Source organism: Hoplias malabaricus, chromosome 3 (genome assembly GCF_029633855.1).
Source record: "Hoplias malabaricus isolate fHopMal1 chromosome 3, fHopMal1.hap1, whole genome shotgun sequence".
Classification (NCBI taxonomy): domain Eukaryota; kingdom Metazoa; phylum Chordata; class Actinopteri; order Characiformes; family Erythrinidae; genus Hoplias; species Hoplias malabaricus.
Window position 1 is genome coordinate 66,651,365 of NC_089802.1, and position 21,135 is coordinate 66,672,499.

At 38.1% G+C, this 21,135-nt stretch overlaps 1 protein-coding gene across 3 annotated transcripts in view; it reads right to left on the reverse strand.

The window, feature by feature from the left end:
* The window catches only part of ptprfa (protein tyrosine phosphatase receptor type Fa), a 490,757-nt gene that overhangs the window by 449,681 nt on the left and 19,941 nt on the right, over window positions 1-21,135 (reverse strand). For all 3 annotated transcript variants that reach the window (XM_066666356.1, XM_066666355.1, XM_066666354.1), the window contains exon 3: window positions 13,932-13,975. The gene's annotated coding sequence lies outside the window, so the exon portion shown is untranslated. The remainder of the gene's footprint in view (window positions 1-13,931; window positions 13,976-21,135) is intronic.

The following is a 21,135-nucleotide window of genomic DNA, read 5'->3' on the forward strand; positions in this document are numbered from 1 at the left end:
TATAAAGGAGTGGGAAAAACATTCTCTTAACATCTGCTTTAGTTATTGTATCAACCATCTCAGTAATTTGCTACTATATTTTCTTAAATAATTACATAAAAAAACATAAGAAGCATGTACTGCATATTTATTTTTCTGAGTGAATGTAAAAAGAACAATTTAGATGGGTAAGCACTTTTGTGGCTGGTGAAAAATGTTCTGGGTGAGGCTCTAGGTGAGGCCAAACTGTCCGTTTAAACCACCATCCCAATACAATTTAACACATATTTAAAGAAACCAAAGCTCTATGAAAAACTGAAATTAAAAATAAATCTACAGACTAATAATTATCAAAATAATCAGAAGTTACAGATCTATTGGGTATCATGCTATCTGTCTATCTATCTGTCTATCTATCATGCTACATGATCCATTACGGCCTGGAGGTTGTGGGTTCGATTCCTGCTCCAGGTGACTGTCTGTGAGGAGTTGGTGTGTTCTCCCCGTGTATGCGTGGGATTCCTCCGGGTGCTCCGGTTTCCTCCCACAGTCCATAAACACACGTTGGTAGGTGGATTGGCGACTCAAAAGTGTCCGTAGGTGTGAGTGTGTGAGTGAATGTTTGTGAGTGTGTGTGTTGCCCTGTGAAGGAATGGCGCCCCCTTCAGGGTGTGTTCCCACCTTGCACCCAATGATACCAGGAAGGCTCTGGACCCACCGCGACTCTGAACTGGATAAGCGCTTACAGATAATGAATGAATGATCCATTACATTAGAGGTTCAGAAATATACAGAAATATTAGCAAAAACACTAGTAAGCCAGTATTAGGAAATTTCAGAGTGCATACTGTATTCACATACAAAGAAAATTGGGCTCTCTCTCTCTCTCTCTCTCTGTGTGTGTGTGTGTGTGTCAAGCTCTTTTTTCTTAACCAAAGTTCTTCTATCAGATGGATTTTTGGGAAGACTGAGATCTTACTGAATTTGGAGGCTGCTGGAATCACCGATAACCATCAGGTCCTTTCTCTACAACTAACTGACTCTGCTTGGGGCAATGGACAAAGTGCCCCTGAGGGCAGCTGATTGGCTACATTTATGTTGCAGTGAGTGTGTTTTCTCTCAGCAACAGTTTTTGTATGGCTGTTCTTTGTTATTCTATGGGCACCTGAACTTTCACCAGTCGTAACAGAGCACACAAAGAAAACACTGCCCTGCACCAACATGAATGAAAAGCAAGCTCCCTTTTCTCAATATATTTAATTGAGAATGTTATTATTTATAATTATCAGCCACCCTTGCCTGTTCGAACCTAACTTCTCACTGGTGATTCATCTGCTACCATGTTTCCATTCTATGTAAAATATACGAAAGGCGAGTTTTATTGCAGGATACATTGTGTTTTTTTTCTGAGTGAACATAACTACTTTAGAGCATGGATGAGTCAGAACATATTACAGTTGCCTAGCTGAACTAAGCATCTCACGAGCTATTATTTGCCACAGTGTTTTCTCTAAGTATATAAAATATGCATGAGATTCTTTTATTGTTGAATGTGTTCTATCAGGATATACTACAATCCATAAGGCTTATTTTAACACTAGATGCATTTTGCCTTTTCCTTGTGATAAATACTATAATAAATAATGTAGCTTAAAAGTATTATATTGGTTAATTAAACTTAAAATATTTATATGGTGTAATGGACAATTAATGTAACCAAATAGTACAAAAACCCTTTTGATGCTACAAACAACCATAGAATCTCTTTTGAATCTAAAACGGGTATTTAAATATCCATATAAAACAACTTTTCATTGTAGGTAAGAACCATGTAGCAAACCAAAATTATGCTTAAGGTGTCTTGTAGATAATGACTGCATTTACTGCAAAACCCTTAAAAGAACCACTTTCAGGAATTCATATTATGAAAGCATTTTAACAAACCAACCATGTTTTTCATAGCATCCATTTTAGAATCTTAATAAATCAAGACAAATTTCAAAATAAGTAATTTAACATGATTGGCTGCTTATTTAGTTTTTCCTGAGTTGTGTTCTTGTATTTAATTTATTGAGCAACATTTTTTTTAGCATTACATCTGATTGCCTTTTGACACAACATCAACAAAAACATTCCTATAGCAGGTGTTTTGTGACCCACTCCAGATAATGCACTCAGTCATACTGTGTGAAAAACATTACACAGATGTCATTTCATAGAAAACTGTTAGACATGACATTATGAAATTCTCCCTACAACTATGACATTAGACTCAATCAACAGAGAGTACAAACATAACCCATTTTTATATAGGAAATGCTGTGGCAATGCTCAATTTAATAGCTAATCTCACTGGTTTAAAGTCAGTAATGTACAGACGCCTCCTGACATCAGCCGCAAGTCTCATCTAATTGAGTCTGCTTCTGGTGCTATGAGTCATGTTAAACAGCAGAATTATATTTATGAAGTAGCATTTAGCAAGAAAAGCTTTTTTTCCAGGTTGGAATTTTAAAGGGTTAAGGAACTGTGGGGTGTATTTTTCAAACAGGTGCAATCAGGTAGGAGTGTGTGCCCTTAATGCATTGGTAAATTTAATACGCTGGACATTTCTAGTGCCAGGAGATACTTTAAAATTGTAGGTCCAGTGTTCAGGGGTGCAGTCACTGCTAACCAAACTCATAAATGTGTAAATACCCATAACAATTAAAATTCATCAAATACAAAGTGGGGTGCATGAAATGGCATGGGATATTGTAGAGCACTTGCACATGAGCTTAATATCACTACACTCAAAGCCAACCATCAGCAAGAGAGGTGATGTAATGCTTGGGGTCTCGAAACACCAACTAGATAGATAGATGGATGGATGGATGGATAGATCACTTTATTAATCCCAGGGAATAATTGAAGTAGCTCAAGGTACAGGAAGGTAACATTGTGCAACAGAGTAAAAAAAAAATTCACTATAAATAAGTAAAAACTGCCGATAACATGGGATCACAGTGTAGTCATTGTCATAGCAGACCGACCCAGACCGAATTCTGCTCTTAGTCTAGCTCAGTCCTGTAAGTGAAAAGTATTGTTTATAATCTGATTTAAACATTATTTAGAATAAAGCATATGCATTATATGAAGCATATGTATTAAAAGAGTCTAAAACAAAGGAACAAATAATTTTTTTGTTAAAATAGATTTTTTATTAAATGCCACAAAAAAACTAAATCTGTGATTTGTTAATTCTGTTGATTATTTTGTAATTGCAAAAAAACAAAAAAAACAAAGACTTTCCACTGACTAACTGACTGTGTTTTATTAAAATAAATACAAACAAATCTAGAATTCCATGCCTGCAACACACTCCAAAAGAGTTGGGAAAGACGTAACATCAAAGTGTAATATTCATAGAATATTCAAGTTAGTCCATTTGGAAACACTGAAGCAGGAGAAAATTAAAAGTATAAATGAAGCCTAAATTTTTCATTAAAGAAAACTGTCAAAGCAAAAAGAAGAACGTTTTGCAATGCTAGATTGCAAAGAATTAATATAATTTACCATCTACCAAAATATCCTATAAATAACTTTACCTGGGTCAGCCTGGGCCTTATGGTTAAAGAGGGGACTGAAAGGTCACTGGTTTGATTTCAATGAAAAGAAAGTCATATTTCAACTCTATATAGAAAAAAATTGTGGAATTAAGTGGAATTTGGAAAACAGGGTTTATATATTGCCTTATAAGAAGTTATGCATAATTATAGATCGCAGCAGTATTTCCCACCCCCGATTAGACTAGTTTCCTATGTGCAGATGGTAAGGTAATTAAAAGTTTCTCATTTATTTTTGTCCCATCTGAATGTGGCATGTGAGTAATTTTTTTTTACAGACAACACATTCTGCTTTTATTATTCATTCATTCAGTTATTGGCTATAACTGCTTATCCATTAAAGGGTGGGTCCGGAGCCTACAAGGAATCACTAGGCGCAAGGCTCTGCGTTTATTAATTTATTAATTTTACTGCAGTGCATAATGTAGCCACTCTAATCTCCCTCATTTATACCAAGATATTTTATCCTGTGTGAATTGGCTATAAATATTACAGGTATCCTGTTGTAACATTACTTTACGCACCTCCCCATATAAAACCAATCCCATCCAAAAGTGCTTATATGTTCGGTGTTAAAATATTTATGGCTCAGAAACCTCCTCACATCAACTTACAGCACAAATGAACTTTGCCGTTATCACAAGGATAATTCATGCAAAGTAAAACAGTGGAGGTGGAAGAATGCACAGTTGCTAGTGGAGTGGGATTTCACAGATGTTTCTGCACTGTTCTGCTGAGTAAATTCCAACAAATTCAGCAAGGGTCTCTGTTCTTTGTTGTTAACTCTTAAATGCTATTATCTTCACACACACACACACACTTTGAGCATTGCAATTGTAACTCAGGAAGAGTGTAGATGTTTACATTTATGCCAACAATCCAGAGTAATCCATCTTAAAAAATGACCCAAAATCAGAGCTATTTCATGATACAGCTCTCTTTCCAGGATTCTTATCACAGAAATTGTTAATTTATAGAGATTATACAGTTATGATTACAATCTCCAAAACTTACGTTATTGGCTACAATACTAAAATATTACATTAATTCTTTTTTTCATTCATTGTCTGTAACCGTTTATCCAGACCAGGGTCAAGGTGGGTCCAGAGCCTACATGGAATCACAGAGTGCATACTCTGGAGGGGGCGCCAGTCCTTCACAGGGCAACAGACACTCACACCAATGGACACTTGAGCCGCCAATCCACCTACCAATGTGTGTTTTTGAACCGTGGGAGGAAACCGGAGCTGCCGGATGGAAACCCACGGGGACACAGGGAGAACACACCAAACTCCTCACAGACAGTCACTCGGAGCGTGGCTTAAACCCACAACCCCAGGACCCTGGAGCTGTGTGACTGTGACACTACCTGCTGCACCACAGTGCTGCCCTAAGATATTACATATTTGGTTAATTGTCTTAAAGGAATACACTAGGTAATATTTGGTATGTCTGCTCCTAGTCTCCCCTACAATACTACCAATCTTCCTTCAAATATTATATTGAGCAGTTTATGCAGTGTAGGAAAATAGCAATGACAGATGGACTGTTCTCCTTATTACAGTTCAATCAAGAATCACAATTATTTTGAAGCTGTAAATTTAATATAAAAGTACTGCATAATGTTTTTTAAAAGAATACCCCAGTGTGTTACAGCCTATAGTGTCGCGGGAGTCATAAAAGCCACAAACCAGCCCTGCCATCTGAACCACCCCAGCTCTTGCAGCCTCCATCTAGTGTATGGAAGGACCCAGGATCCACATACTTCAGCACCTCTACCAGAGACGAAACCTCTCGTGGATGAGGAGGGCAGGACTGGGTACATGACCAGAGCCTTATGATGAGAGAAGAGTATCTCTGCAGGCCAGAGCCAGCTCCCAAATAGAGGTACAGCTTCAAGTGGAAGTTACACCCTAACCCGAACCATTCATTGTCAATTCATACACCTCCCACTTGCTGGTATCCACCCACTTGCTGGTCTCCAGTCTGCATAGACATGTACTCATATAATGACCGAAGCTCATAATGACCGAAACTCATATAATGACAGGACGCAGAGGAGGATGGTTAAAAGCAACTCGTTTCTGGCAGTACAGGGAGAGAGCTCCAGGAGATTATAATCCCTTTCTCTCTTGGTTCCTTCAAACAGCAAATTACTTGGACAAGCGGAACTCTTCTCACTGGCTCAAACGTCAGGCCCACATCTGCCTGCCTTCATTTTATTCTAGTTTCTGGGATACTTCGCCCTCTCTGTTCTGAGTATACTTTAATAAAACCTTTAAAGGTTTCTCTGGTCTGATGTAAATAGCAGCCATGTTCCACAATATACTGTGTGTTTGTGTGTGTGTGTGTGTGATCACACACAATAATAAAAAACACTAAAATGTGTAGTGAATAACATTGATTATATCATTACAACAACATCTGGTATAGTGGTATATATTCGGCAATATTCTTTTTTCAAGTTCATCTGTTGGAAGCAAAAAAAAAAAACGGGTGAGCATAACTATTTCAGCAATTCTGTCAAGTGCCAAATAGTGATGGCTATAATACTTTGGTGAACAGCTCTTGAGGGGTGTTTCTGGTATGCTGGGAATACTTACCAAAATTGATTCAAGGAAGGACTGGTTACAGGCCGATGAGCTCCCAAAGCTCATGGACAATCAAGGTCAATGAAGGCAGGTCCAATCCCAAACAGGAGGTACTTTAGCACAATTTGCTGAAAAACATAATGCTGGCTCTGTAAGAATTTTCTTAGATTACAAAGTGCACAGCAAATTCACCAGTGTTAAATCACACTATTTTGTTTATGCTAGTTTTAACACTCACAGTGTTAAGTGAACACTGGGGAATTTGCCATGTGTGTCGCATATTCTAGCTCATACTAACCCCTTCATTCCTTCATCCTGCATCAATGGGCTAACAGCACTGATGACCCTGTTACCAGTTCATTGGTACCTTTCACTGACCACTTTTGGATGGATGTAACACAACACAATCTGACATTGTGTAGAGGCCCTAACTAAAATATAATGACAGTTTGGCTATTGTCGACTTCACCAACATAATAATTTCTTCAGATTTTTCCTGCTTCCAACACATCAAAACTTCAATTGCTGACATTTTACTTGCTGCCTAAAATAGTCCACCCCTTCACAGCTGCCAGTGTAATGTGATAATTGAGCCCTTGCAATGAAGACGCACATGTGAGATTTTTTTGTAAACACATTTCAAGTCTATAATGACATTGTTTAATGGCCTCAATGTAAAATAAATCCATCACTAAAGCATTTCTACGTAGCTTGTGTTTTTCCATTATCTCCACTGCTAAGACTGGACAAAAGATCAATGCCACTGAAGAAGTGAAATGGCTGATATATAGATCTTTGTTGCAAGGGCTTATTTGTTATGCACCTCACCACATTTATTTTGGTGGTTTTAATATTTTGGCTGATTAAAGTACAATAAAACCACTGCCCATTTTGGTCTACTATAAGTATGTTTAAGGTCAACAGCTTTTCTGTTGTTTTAAAGTATAAAGAACACATTGAAATGGTTTTCTTTTGTAATTGAAAGCTACAGATAGGCAGAAAGATATGAAGCTGAAAAATGCTGGAATATTCTTTCAAGGCTTACATAAAACTATAGGCATGCATGAAGAAGTTTTAATACAAGTCTGGAATTGAACTCCAGCTGGGGACCAGCATGAAACAGGGTGAATCATTAATAAGCCATGACATGTTATCATTGTGTTCTACATTTTCAAGCCAGAGCAGTTTTGTCATTTGAAGTATGACAGAAAGGAAATGTCTTTAAAAAAAAAAAAGAATAATTTCAGTGATGAAAATGATCAAACATTTCAGAATGACTGCAGCAATGAAATACAGTGGTGATATTCCCAAAAGCATCTTAAGAACTGAGTTCTTATTAGATGTGCATTTAAATTCATACTTAAGAAAATGCTAACAAACACAAAAGGGTGGTCTCCCAGTGAGGGATTAATCCTAGTTTGGCAAATAAACCCAAAGAGTTTCAAAAATCTTCTGAAGTATTTTCTCAGTTTTTCTATTAATTTTTAATAAAAATGACTAAGAACATGTTTTTGTTGTTTGTTTGTCTTTTTGAAAATGCAACAGAATAAAATTATGTGGTTTATTAATTCTTGTGAAATTTTACTTTTTTTACATTTTTTTAAAAACGGCAAAAAAAAATCTCTAGTTTAATTCAATAACAAAAGTAAGCCAGAAGGCCACACAGTCAATCCAACATTCCATTTGACTAGGTTGAAGAGGTGTAGCTGACATGCTAATGTTGGGTTTTTTTCATCCATCCATTATCTGTAACCGCTTATCCAAATTAGGGTCGCGGGGGGTCCAGAGCCTACCTGGAATCATTGGGCGCAAGGCGGGAAAACACCCTGGAGGGGACGCCAGTCCTTCACAGGGCAACACAGACACACACACATTCACTCACACCTACGGACACTTTTGAGTCGCCAATCCACCTACCAACGTGTGTTTTTGGACTGTGGGAGGAAACTGGAGCACCCGGAGGAAACCCACGCGGACACGGGGAGAACACACCAACTCCTCACAGACAGTCACCCGGAGCGGGAATCGAACCCACAACCTCCAGGTCCCTGGAGCTGTGTGACTGCGACACTACCTGCTTCTGTCCATCTTTCTTTTGTGAGAAGACAACTCAATACTATGGCTACCGCTGTCAAGCACTAAAGACAGTTTGGATTGTGAGAAAAGAACGATTCCACAAAATTCTAAAACTGAATTTCGGAGGTGTGTAATAAAAAAAAAACTTCTAAAATGAACAGGAGCTTTTGTATATATTAAATGCACTTATTTCTGATCTCCAGCACATAGCAATATAAACATTTGCCTTAGCATGTATAACATTTATGAACTGAAGCGGTTTGATTATCGTTATAATGGTGCATCTCTATATTCACTAAATGTCCCATCTCTGGAGTAAAGTTACAGCTTTCTAACGCCTTTATCCCTTACCAAAAAATATTAGACACTGCTGTTAATTTCAACAATACAGCCCGGTGAGACACAGGACAACACTTCATCCACTCCTTTGCTTTTAAGGAAGAGGCCAAAAAAAATTAATAAAAGAGGGAAGACTCCCACAGTATGTCACTCCGAGTTGAGAAAAGGTAAAGAGCGTATTGTTATTCTGCTGGGTTCATAAAGAGCTGTCAGCGGTGAAGCTTTCTCTGCCGGTGCAATCTTTACTGACAGCTCAGGAACTGCAATCATGTGATACGTCTGTTTCTATGGCAACAAAGTCTTCCTTCCCAAAGTGAAGCCCAGGATTTTTAAATTCAGCTGATGCGTGGGTCAACAAACGAGCCATGTTGCGTTATCTGGGCTGACGAGGCATCAGAAGATGTCAAAACGCTTATTCCTGCAAACACACAAGCTGCATTAGCTGATGGGCAGACAATAGAAGACTCTTCAGGTTTGGCTTCAGGTTTTCAGTATCCCCAAATGAAATGAACACTTGTTTATTTTTAGGAAAAGTTAGGATTTGTATACAGTACTAGTTAAATGTTTGGACACGCCCACTCAGGGAGGGTTTTCTTTGTTTTGAAACATTTTGCACGTCTTGTGAAATGTACAGTACCAGTCAAAAGTTTGGATCTTCTCATTCAATGGTTTTTCTTTGTTTTTTACTTTTTCTACATTGTAAATGAATATGGAAGGCATTAAAACTACAAAGGAACACATGGAATTATGTAGTAAACAAAAAGTGTTAACCAACCCAGAATACATTTTATACTTTAGATTCTTCAAAGTAGCCACCTTTTGCTGTGATGACAACTTTGCACTCTCTTGGCGTTCACTCAATCAGCTTCATGAGGGTGTCACCTAAGATTTTCAGTGAACAGCTGTGGCCTCATCAAGAGTTCATTTGTAGAACTGCACACCTTTGTGTTTATACAGTGAATAGTCCTATTCCACCAATGACTAATAATGAGGTGTCCAAACTTTTGACTGGTACTGTTTAAAAATGCCGTCTGACCCTTTAGTTTGAGGGAATAAACTTTGTTTTCTTATCTGCCTCAAAGCACTAAAAAAACTATGTTTAAGAAGGTTGTATTTGCTTATTAATATTGTCCTGCAAGATAATACTATTTTAAAAATGTAACTGAAACTCATACTTCAACTTTAAACATTTAAATTTATACTGGGAATAAAAATTAAATACTACTAAATATGCCATATAATATATATATATATATATATATATATATATATATATATATATATATATATATATATATATATATATATACACACCAATAAGCTTATTGATTAAATACGGTTAAGAGGCAGATATATTAATTAATCAATTATTTTACACTGTAAACAAATTCTGCTGCAGAAACCTCGGAAGCTCAGTTTTTCGACATTGTTCATTTTCTTCAGCATGCCGTACGTGTGCAGAGAATTGTTGGCAACTGAGGGCCATGAAAGATATATCTGTTTTGTCCTCGAAATCACTCCAAACGTACGCTGCATTTTTAGGCTTTACACAAAAGGACCTACATAATGAAACAGCCTTCTATGACATTGCGCCCCTTAAATGCAGCTGAGCTCGGCCGCAGCCTAGGCTTTGGCATGCAGCTAAAGAATCCTCCCACCCCAAACAAGACAGCGGCCAATCACGCCCTCTTGCACTCCTGACCATAGATGGCTGGTGTAGCACTCTGAATCAAAACAGCAGCCTTTTAACGATAAAGCCAATTTTTGGAGTGCTGCACCATGCAGGATCCCCCTTTAAAAGTACACCTCTGTATCAACCCCATATTTTTCACCTTTGACATACAAGGATTCATCTACCTGACCAGGGTTAGCAAAGCTCCTATGAGCAGTTGTAATACAAGATGTGTAACTGTGCCATATCTGAAACTTAGGACTTATGTATAAACTAGAGAAGGATAGCAGCAGAGTCATTTTTAAGTACTCGTTTTTTAAATCCAATTTTCTGCTAGCTAGCTAGGCTTGCCATATCACACAACGTTACCAAAGGGGTAAAACAAAGGCTAGCATGCTAGACATGCTTGAAAGAATATATTAGCTGCCAGCTTTCTCAGTAATGTAAAATCACTGAACAACTCAACATGCTTAGAGGATCACTTTAAATGCCAATTCCTCCATAAAGAAACATTTTTAAACAGTTAAACATGGGTTAAGAACAATAACTAGCAACCCCCCCCCCCGTCCCTGATACCAGATAGGAACAAAACTCGACAGTAGAGATGGAAGCATCGATCGGCTATGTATCATTATCGGCCGATTTTTAATAACATAGCAGAGCTAGCACAGGCAGCTAGCACAAAAAAAATAACAAAAGGCTAAAGGAATCACAGCCAAAGTGATGGAATTTATAGCGCTAGATAACCAGCCCTTTCGGTTGTAGAAAACGAGGGATTCTGCCACTTAATATCCCACCTGGACCCATGCTATGCCATTCCTAGTAGGAAATACTTTTCAGATGTTGCACTTCCCAAGCTGTATCAAGGGGTTTACACACACATAGACCATCTTCTGCAAAATAACATTACATCACTGACGAGTGATATATGGAGTTCCGACGTCAGCCCAACCTCCATGTTAAGCCTAACAGCTCAGTGGATTGATCTAGACTTTGAGCTACATTGAGCTGTTCTGCATGCACGAGAGTTTACAGGCTCTCACATGGCTAGTGCTGAGTTCGACAGCATGTTTAAGTTGTGGTCAATTCCAAAGAGTAAAATATATGTCATCTTGAGAGACAATGCATAAAACATCACAAAAGCACTGCAAGGTGCTGAATTACCAAGTTTGCCGTGTATGGCACATTCAATACAGCTAGTAGTGAATGAAGGGATTTTGTCACAACGCAGCATCAATGATATTGTGGCAACTGGAAATGGATTGTTGGCCACTTCAAACACTCACCTCTGGCTTATTCACACCTTCAGAGTATCCAAACTCAGCTGAGCCAATCTGTAAATAGGCTTCAACAGGATGTTCCGACAAGATAGAACAGCACCTTTTACGTGTTACAGAGTGTACTGGAACAAAAATGTATGTTTGGTGCGTACAGAGTCGAATATGATCTGCCGGCCGCTTTCACTGCCAATCAGTGGAGGCTAGTTGAAAATATTTTGTCGTGATCTCACCATTCGAGGAGCTAACTAAAGAAATCAGCACCTCCACCGCTACCGCTGCTGACGTAATACCCTCCATCAGAGCCTTAAAACGTTTTCTCCAGAAATGTTCTGAAAAGAATCATGGTGTCAAAACATCAAAAGTTACCCTTTTGGAAGCAACCAAGCAGCGGTTCAGCACCATCAAGACAGAGACCCTGTACAGTGTGGCTACACTCCTTGATCCGAGGTGAACATTTTGAACTAAATTCTGCCCTTTTACGTCTGAGTAGAACATATAAAAGGGTTAATGTAATTTATTTTATTAGCTAGATTTAACGTTGGCGGTGTGTTCTTTTTAAATGCCAGATACAAGGACCGCTATTTCTCCGGTGAATTCAGAACGCAAGCAAGAGAGCAGCTCATGGATGTGTTGAGCGCCCAAACAAAACGGGAGCTGTGTTCCGATGAAGAAATGCCAGGACCAAGTCAGATGAACACAGAGAAGCCAACAGAAAAATCACAAATACATTCCTTGTCTACCATGTACAGTGAGATACTGGAGGAAAGCATGGAGGTCCAGGAGAGCAACAGTCCGATCTCATCCCAAGTGCGCTGCTATCTTTCGAAGCCCACCATCCCACGGAGCGTGTGAGCACTAGCGTATTGGAAAGGCAATAAGGCTCATTTTCCCGCTCTTGCCGAAGTCACTCGAGCCTATCTCGCTGCGCCTTGTACAAAAGCATGGATAGTAAAAGTATGTTTAGTGTCGCTTCAAATATACTGACTGAAAAGAAGAACAGACTGTCATCCCAGAAAGCTGAAATGTTACTCTTTGTGAAAAGAAATATGCCTTTAAAGTTCCCCATTAAAACAGGCCTGGTTGTTTAATTTCAAACGTTGATCGTTCCATCTCTACTAAACAGTACAGTCATAAACAAAACACTTCCCATTCTTCACTTTAAAATATAATAATAATAAAAAAAAGATATTTACTTTATGGAACATTTTTATGGCGGATTAAGGATCAATACTGCATTTCTCATAACAGAAAGACGGAAGCACTTGTTGGCCTTTGTGAAGGTTGTAAAGGTTGTCTCTTTTTTTTAACCTTTGTCACTGTATGACGTTGAAGGACTCATGCGTAAATAACAAAATGGGCTTTGATGATGGATTTAAAATGGTTCCAAGCACAAAACTACTTCAAGAAAAATTTAAAGTGGTGTTCTGAACAGTGTGAAAGAGGGGAGGTGTGCGTTGTTTGACATTTTGGTAATGACGCCCCACATCATTGTACTCATTTCTGTAATTACATCTTAAAGGTCAAAAGATCTAGAAACAGATGAAAATTGTAGATGGTGCTTCCGTGTGTGTGTGTGTGTACATGGATATGCTACATGTATTAGAGATCAGAAGTACTGTAGTCAAAGAGGCGGGAAAAAGAACAAGAGCAGAAAAGGTAGAGCTGTAGTGCTAGAGGTGAACAGGTTCATTTAACACCATATAGCGCATCATCTGAGTTATGGAATATGAATAAATATGAATGAATGTCCTTTCTGCATTAATGGCTGAAGGTTAGCACTAGCTGTGGGTGTTGCTGTTTAAAGCTTAATGCATTAGATAGACAGACGAACAGATATACTTAGAGATGCACAGATGGATCTACAGACTGACAGAAATATAGACACATACAGAGAGACAGACCCAACCACAAACAGAGACAGAGAGACAAGAAGAAAGAGACAAACAGACACACAGAGAGAGAGAGGCAGACCGACAGATAGGCTGAGAGACGAAATCCTTTTTATGCTTTGGGATATGTTGACAAAAATGACATTTTTAAAAGGAGCAGATAAGATATTTATAACATTTCAATGTTATGATTTGTCATTATTTGTGGTTATGTTACAATGATTAAGCAAACGTTCATGCTCTGGTAGCTGGGGCCGGCCTAGAGTATGTCCATATATTGGGTACAAATGAAGTTTTGCATATTCAGTTTTTTGAACAAATGTAAGCTATTGATAAAGGCCCTGCTCCACTACACCCATATTCAGTCTCGTCAACATAAAAGTCAGAGTTAGTTAGAGAAGCCACACTGTGAGCTGCAGCGCAGACTGAAGAAAGGACCATTTTTAAAGGAGGAATCAGGAATGGACTTTCTGTTAAAATATAATAAATAAAAGAAAACCCACCTTGCACCCAGTGATTCCAGGTAGGCGCCAGACCCACCGTGACCCTGAACAGGACAAAAGGTTACAGAGTATGTGTCAATGAAAAATAAATTAAATAAAATATAAATCAACAACAATATAAAACAAACAAACGTACACAGAATAGCCCTACTCTGAAGCCCTTAAAATAGTAGTCCAGACAGCCTTACTGATAGCAGTGTTTTGCTAAATCAATTGGCTAAATGTTTTTTTTTTTTTGTTTACTCCCAGCTCCTGGTGACTGTCTGAGTTTGGTGAGTTCAAGTGTGTAATTTTACCTGTAACTTGATTAAATCAATAATTTCCATTTCATCTATAGAATTCAGCTACTGCTTGAACACTATTAACAAAATAAGATGTGCCCTAAGATCACTGTTTTAAATGCCAACTGTCTGCTAAAGTGGTATAAAACCTTCAGCATTGGGATGTGGAGCATTGCAACTGCTCGACAAACTCTGATGGGGATGGGACCACATGGCTCTCTTCATGCAGTTCTATCTTTGAGTACCTATTAGTGCAAGCTCAATGAGAAACACCTGGCAATGATGCCCTAGAAGGTTTACAGGGTTGAGAGAGAGAGAGAGGAAAAAAAAGAAAAAGAAAGAAAGAGACAGATACTTTTATGTTTTATTTCATATGCTGAACTGAAAGGCTGTTTAGGGCTATTTTGATGATGTTTTGACAAAACAGCACCTCCCTCTGGCATCCTACTGGGGCTTTACCACAAATATATTTTAGGAAAGTGTAAAATACACCGACTACAAAAATGTAGAAATCAATAAATGGCATGAAAATTGCATGGGTCATAAACTGATAGCTTGTACTAGCCCAGCATATTATGAAATATGATATTGATATGACTGAGTTAGCCACTATATATGGAACCCAAGCTCTCTTTTCATCAGTAGTCCATTTCTTTTCCCACTCTAACAGCAGGTGAGTAAGGTTCCTAAGTGTACAGTGCAGTACAGTACTAAACGCCCACTAAATCCACTCCAAATGAAGATGCATGTCTGTCCTTTGCAGTTCTGTCCAGTTTGCAAGTGGTGGGCTCTACACTAGCCTCAAGTAGTCAGACCAAGTCCAACTGGGCAGGAAAAATGGGCTCCAATCTGACAGGATTGGAGGGAATAGTGGACCAATTGCCCTTGAGTGCTCCCAATATAGGGCTATAGCTATTTGCAGGGGCTCTGTAATTGAGTGTGTTGGGCAGAGCTGAGGGTCAGTGACTTGTGTTCTGAAAGAAGGACAGGTGAGCTAATGTATTCTGCCAGAACTACAGCTCCGGCTGGCATGTCTCACATCAACCTTGTTCCCCTGCAGTGCTTTCAACCTGACCAACCCCACACTGACCAGATCATGAACTGCAGAAAGGGCTTACACCCACAGAAAATAATTGAATTATGTGACTACTGGCTATAAAATGGAATATAAGTGAAAAGCTGTATACCCTTGCAAAGTTGCCATGCCATTTGTAACTTCACATTATGTAAACACTATAGTAGTTTTACTCGTTAACTCAAAATTATTTTTTATGGCAAATATTTTGGACATAGTGTGGACTTCTGGTCATCCACAATTACATCTAAATTAAAAGGTATTTAATGGAGTTTGTCCCTCTTTCAGTGCAGGAAGTCTTTGTATTCCTCTGGGTTAGCTTCACAAAGGATGTTAAAACAATGCTGGAAAGCTCTGACAGAATTTAGCCAAGAGAGAATCATAAGGTTCGGTACTGGATGTTGGATAATTAGTCCTGGATCACAAATGCCACACAGCAAACTCGCCAGTATTAAATCAACACTATTAGTGTTAAATTAACATTGTGAGTGCTAGAATTTTACACTAAGGGTTAACATGAAGAGCTGGTTTCCCAAACACAGATTAAGCCTAGCCATGGACTGATCAGCTTTTTGAATTCTGATTTTCCATTCAAAGCAGCAAGTGTGTGGCTTTGAGCATAGTGGTTTAAACATCATGTGCAGCTGGTTCAGATATATATTTTTACTACTGATACCAATCAGTAGTAAAATGTATCAAAATGCTGCCACAAGAATAAAGCTAGTATTTCCTAGTAATTTTGGGAAGGAGATACCTGTGTAGTATGATATGCATAACAAACTGACCAGAGGACACTGTCCTTTTTACTTTTTTTTAATATCTCAGTTATGATGACTTTTGATTTTGGACCTCTTAATGCGCTGAGTGAAATTTTCAAAGAGGGCATTAGCACTGGACACAGAAGATTTAATTGAGAAAATTTGAACTCTCAGTGTGTGCTTGCTTGTTTTGAGTGAGTGTGTGTGTAAGAGAGAGACAGAGAAAAAAGAGAGAAGAGAGGGAGAGAGAAAAATAGGAGAAAGGATAAACTATTTCAACATAAAGAAATTGTATTCTTCTTTTTGAAATAGTGTTGCAAGGTAAACTACGAGTTTTAGGGCCGCCACGGTGTTGGAAAAAAAAAAAAAAAGATTCAGAGATTAAAGTCAGAATTCTGAGAATATTCTCGGAATAACTCGCTGCACGTATAATGGAGCAGACACAATGTGTAACTGTGGAATGCAGTGTGTTGCTTAAGTCATACTATGGTATAGATTTCAGGAATAAACTCTTTCTCTTCCACATCAGGGCCACAGTGTGATTAGTATTTAAACCCTGAATCGGTGCACGAACCCATGGCATGTAGTTTCACAGGATAAAATTAATGATCACGAAAATGATAGATCCAGAGTGAGTGGAACTCCGGTGTGACCACGAGGCTCCATCGCGTTACGGCTCGGACTCGTACAATAAACTAAAGCCTTATGCATCAGAGTCAGGGGCTGCACTGAGGGGGTCGTCATGTCGTGTGGATGCGTTTAATAAATAATTCTGTTCACTTCACGGACTGCTTCTTTCACAACTCACTCATGGAGCACAGACTGTGAGTATGTGTCTACTTATTATAATCAATAATATCCCAAACAGTGTTTCTCTACATATTCTGATTATATTCTCGAAATTATACAGACCTTTTTTACTCAATTATTCCGAGATTTTTTCTCAGAATTATTCCAAGAATATTCTCGTCATAATCATATCTGATCTGACGCCAGATCAGAATGAGCAAAACGTGCTGCCAAAGGTACGTTTGCTTCTTTTTATGTTGAATTTATTCCGTTTTCTGAAGTCCTGAACTGAGATCTCATAATTGATTGAGGCATTCAGCTTTATTCAAACAATAAACACGTCTTATGAATATATGACATGGGGCCAAAGGCCAGATTGGACCCAGAAATGGCAAAACGTCTCGTCGTGTGGCATCACACTTAAACAGATACCAGCGATCTTGCCGACCGCCCTCAGAAAGTATGTTACTTTTCCTGATGCTTTAGGCTTTTGCAATGATATCGTTTCAGTATCAGTGTCAAGGCAGGTATGGTATCTAAAGTCATAATTTTGGTATCGTGACAACACTATTTTGAATGACTATTTTGATGTCACTAGACTCTTTAAAATAAATAATATATATAGTTTTTTTTTTCATTCATTCATTCATTACCTGTAACCGCTTCTTCCCGGAGGAAACCCACACAGACAGAACACACCAAACTCCTCACAGACAGTCACCCGGAGTGGGACCCAAACCCACAACCTTCAGGTCCCTGGAGCTGTGTGACTGCGACACTACAAGCCTGTAGGAAATTTTGTATCTCTTAAATGATAGGAAGGAAAGCCACTTTTGTTCCTGCAAACTAAACGGGCAGAGGGCATATTAACATATTTATTCCCGTGTGCATTATTGTGCATTAACACGTTAATTTTGACAGAACTACAGATACATGCTGCATGTGTGTGCAACTAAATGTGTTTACATCATATTCATTTTCAGTACGCAATTACATTTTTGTAAGGACTTGGAAATATAACACATGTCTACACTGATCAGTTTCTAAATTTCACCATTGACATGCCGAGCCATGGATACGTGTCATATGTCACAAAAATGTATCCATGCTTTCAGTGATTGTTGCCTCTACTCTCACAAACCCATTTAATCATAACTGTCCTCCAATAGAGGGTCTTGAAGGAATCCTGAAGTGCTAATTTTACAATCATTCCTATTATTGCCAGCATCAGTCTTTGTTTAGGTTAAATAAGACTCTGTCTTCCAGCGATAAACAAATCCAACATGACAGCAGCTCAAAAGAACTTTTCAACAGTCATCTACGGAACTTGCCAATTAGTATATTTAAATGAATGCATACAGAAGCAGAGTCATATTTCAGACTGAGTAGCTGGGCTTCAGACTCTGTATATGGATGGTTTGAAGGGTTTTGCATTGATCATTTTTCATGTACAAACCCAAATTCCAAAAGTCAGACCACTGTGTGAAATGCTATAACAAAGAGAAAGCAGCAATTAAAACATTCCCTTTTATTATAAACTCATGACATGTAATACTTCCTTTAGGGATTTGTTTTCAGTAAATATACACTTGGTACTTGCAACATGTTCCAAAAAAGCTGGCACAGGAGCATGTTTACCACTGTGTTACATCATTTTTCCTTTTATCCACACTTTATAATTGTTTGGGGACTGAAGACACCAGTTTTCCCTTTTTGATGCCAGAAAATATTTTGTTATTTATCCACTGTACACATCTTGAGCTGCACTAATGAACTTAGCTTTCATTGTCAATGTTTGCCCTTTACTGTCATACTTTGCTTGAATTTCCTTTGCCTTTACACACATTGCTTCTGATGACAGAATAGGGCTGAAGCAACAAGATCTCCAAACTGTTGTAGACATTTTACTAAAAAAGAGCACTCCGCATATTTGTAAAATTGGTATGTTTTGCTTCATCATAATTAGTAGGTATTTTAGGTTCACATAATTCCTGACCACTTGTGTTGTATGTAGTATATAGATTTTCTGTAATTCTTTCAAAGCATAGCTACAAAATACACAGCATTGTTTTCTGTTATACTTAGCATTACACACACACACAAAATGCTGCTCTTTTACCTACTGGAACTTAAAGTTAGGTTTACAGTGAAGTTTACAGATAGGATAATATTTTGGCTTAGATTTGGATAGGTGTTTTGCTAGAATTAGGTTAAAGGTTAGTTGTGATCAACAGAATTGTACAAGCACAAAATGCTGCTGTTTCTTATCTTTTTGAGTTTGGTGTCATGCTTACAGTTAGGTTTAGGTCTAGGGTGAGGTGTTAAGGATGCTGGGTTTCCAGAAATCCATGTGAACATCAATGAATATAAATAGTACAAATGCTAATTATACTTCATACATATTGTACAAATCCTCGGAATGGACTTTTAGTTAAATATCTAAGAAATCACCCTGAGACCAAGCTGGCTGGTCTACACGCACACACTAATTGCACTTAAATGTTGAATGATTTGCTTTAATTTTCCAGCCCAAGCTTTCTGGATTCCAAGGGCCCAGGATTCCTAGACGCTGCATCTAAGTTTGACTCCATCGCATGGAGTATTTTATTGAAAAGCTAGTCTTAACTTGCCTGTGTTGCATTTCAGAATGAAATGGCATGCTCCATGAGCTCCACTTGTGGTAAGAACTCGGGTGTGGGGCTATGCAGAGCAGCGTTTCTTTTTTGTTGTTGTTGTTGTTGTTATTGTTGTTTTGGCTGTATAGTTGTACAGGACCCCAAATGATTGCCATTTCTGCTGTTTGTAATCTAGTTATCTCCTACTATAACATACCACTGATATTGGGCCTCATTCAAACTTCATAAAAAATCAGAGCACAGTGTGCATAATTTATGAGAAAATGGACATTCCCGATAACTTTCCAACAGATTCATGAACACTGCGTAAACACCCGATTTTTTTTTTGTAGAACCTGTGTATGTTAGTGAATAGAAAACATTCGCAAAATGGGGAGGTGAGCACGTTTCTTTGTAATTAACATATTTCCATAATCTTATCTTCAAAATGTATCTTCAAATGACTGCCATATATGGAAGCGCTAGGGCTGAGGAATCACAGCAAAAAAAAAAAAAACTTAATCCCTACAGAAAAGCAAAAGATAACACATGTTCTGAGTGGAAATCAAAATTTTATTAAAGTGCATTCAAATATTTTAGTTTCGCTCTATACATATTTAGTGCTCACTTACAGGAACTTAGAGGGGCACTTTGAGACAGAGAGACAGATTATGCCATCTAAAGACTGAGTTACATATTACTGTGCAAATGTTTTAGGTGCCTGAGAAAATTATATTCAAGAGGCTATTTATCTGAGCAGTAAGATTGTATTTGCTCAAAAACCCTAAAAACAAATAACATTATTACAGTAAGTGGTGCTATTCTGTGTATGAATGCATTGGTTTAAAACCTCTCCTTGTGGCAGTGCAGTTTATTTGAGGTTATCATCCAATCCATAGTTTAATATACACTTTATTAGGTTAACTCAAGTGTGCTGTTAATTTAACACATTCATGCCATCAAAGAGAGCATCTGGAAACAAACTTTGTTCTTGCTCACAACACACATACTTTTAGAAAATAATACCCTATTCTGTATTTGTAATTATATAAAATTTCATACAAGCACAAATCTTATTTAGAATATACATTATTATAAATAACAATTTTAGGGGCCTAAGACATTTCAGGTCTGCACGATTCTGCTAAATGTGGGGGGAATCTGCACAGAAGCTAAAGGTGTTTATTCTTCAATGAGTTTTAGGCCATTTGACTCTCTCTGCTCTCTCACAGATAGATAAATGCCTGTGGATTTGTTCCTGCTTCGCAAGAGTACCTTCAAATGTGTCTGATTTGTATGAAGCAAGTTCTAAAACACCGGAGGTGCACAAAGACGTGCAGCAACAGGAACCAAGGCTAATGCACAAGACTCACTGTGACTGTATTCTTTGGGTGCGCACATCCAAAACATTTTAATAAAGTTTTATTAACTTATATTCTGCCTTGCGGTCAGCGATTCTGGTAGGCTCCAGACACACCATGACCCTGAACTGAATAAGCGGTTACAGACAATGAATGAATGAATCAATGAATAACTTATATTTAAATTTCAATCATGTCAGAACATTTTGATGAATCCGGATTGTTACAAAAAAAGCTATTTATTTACGCACAAATTCGTTCTGCTCACATTTCATGAATGAGGCCCATTGTGTGTGTGTGTGTGTGTGTGTGTGTGTGTGTGTGT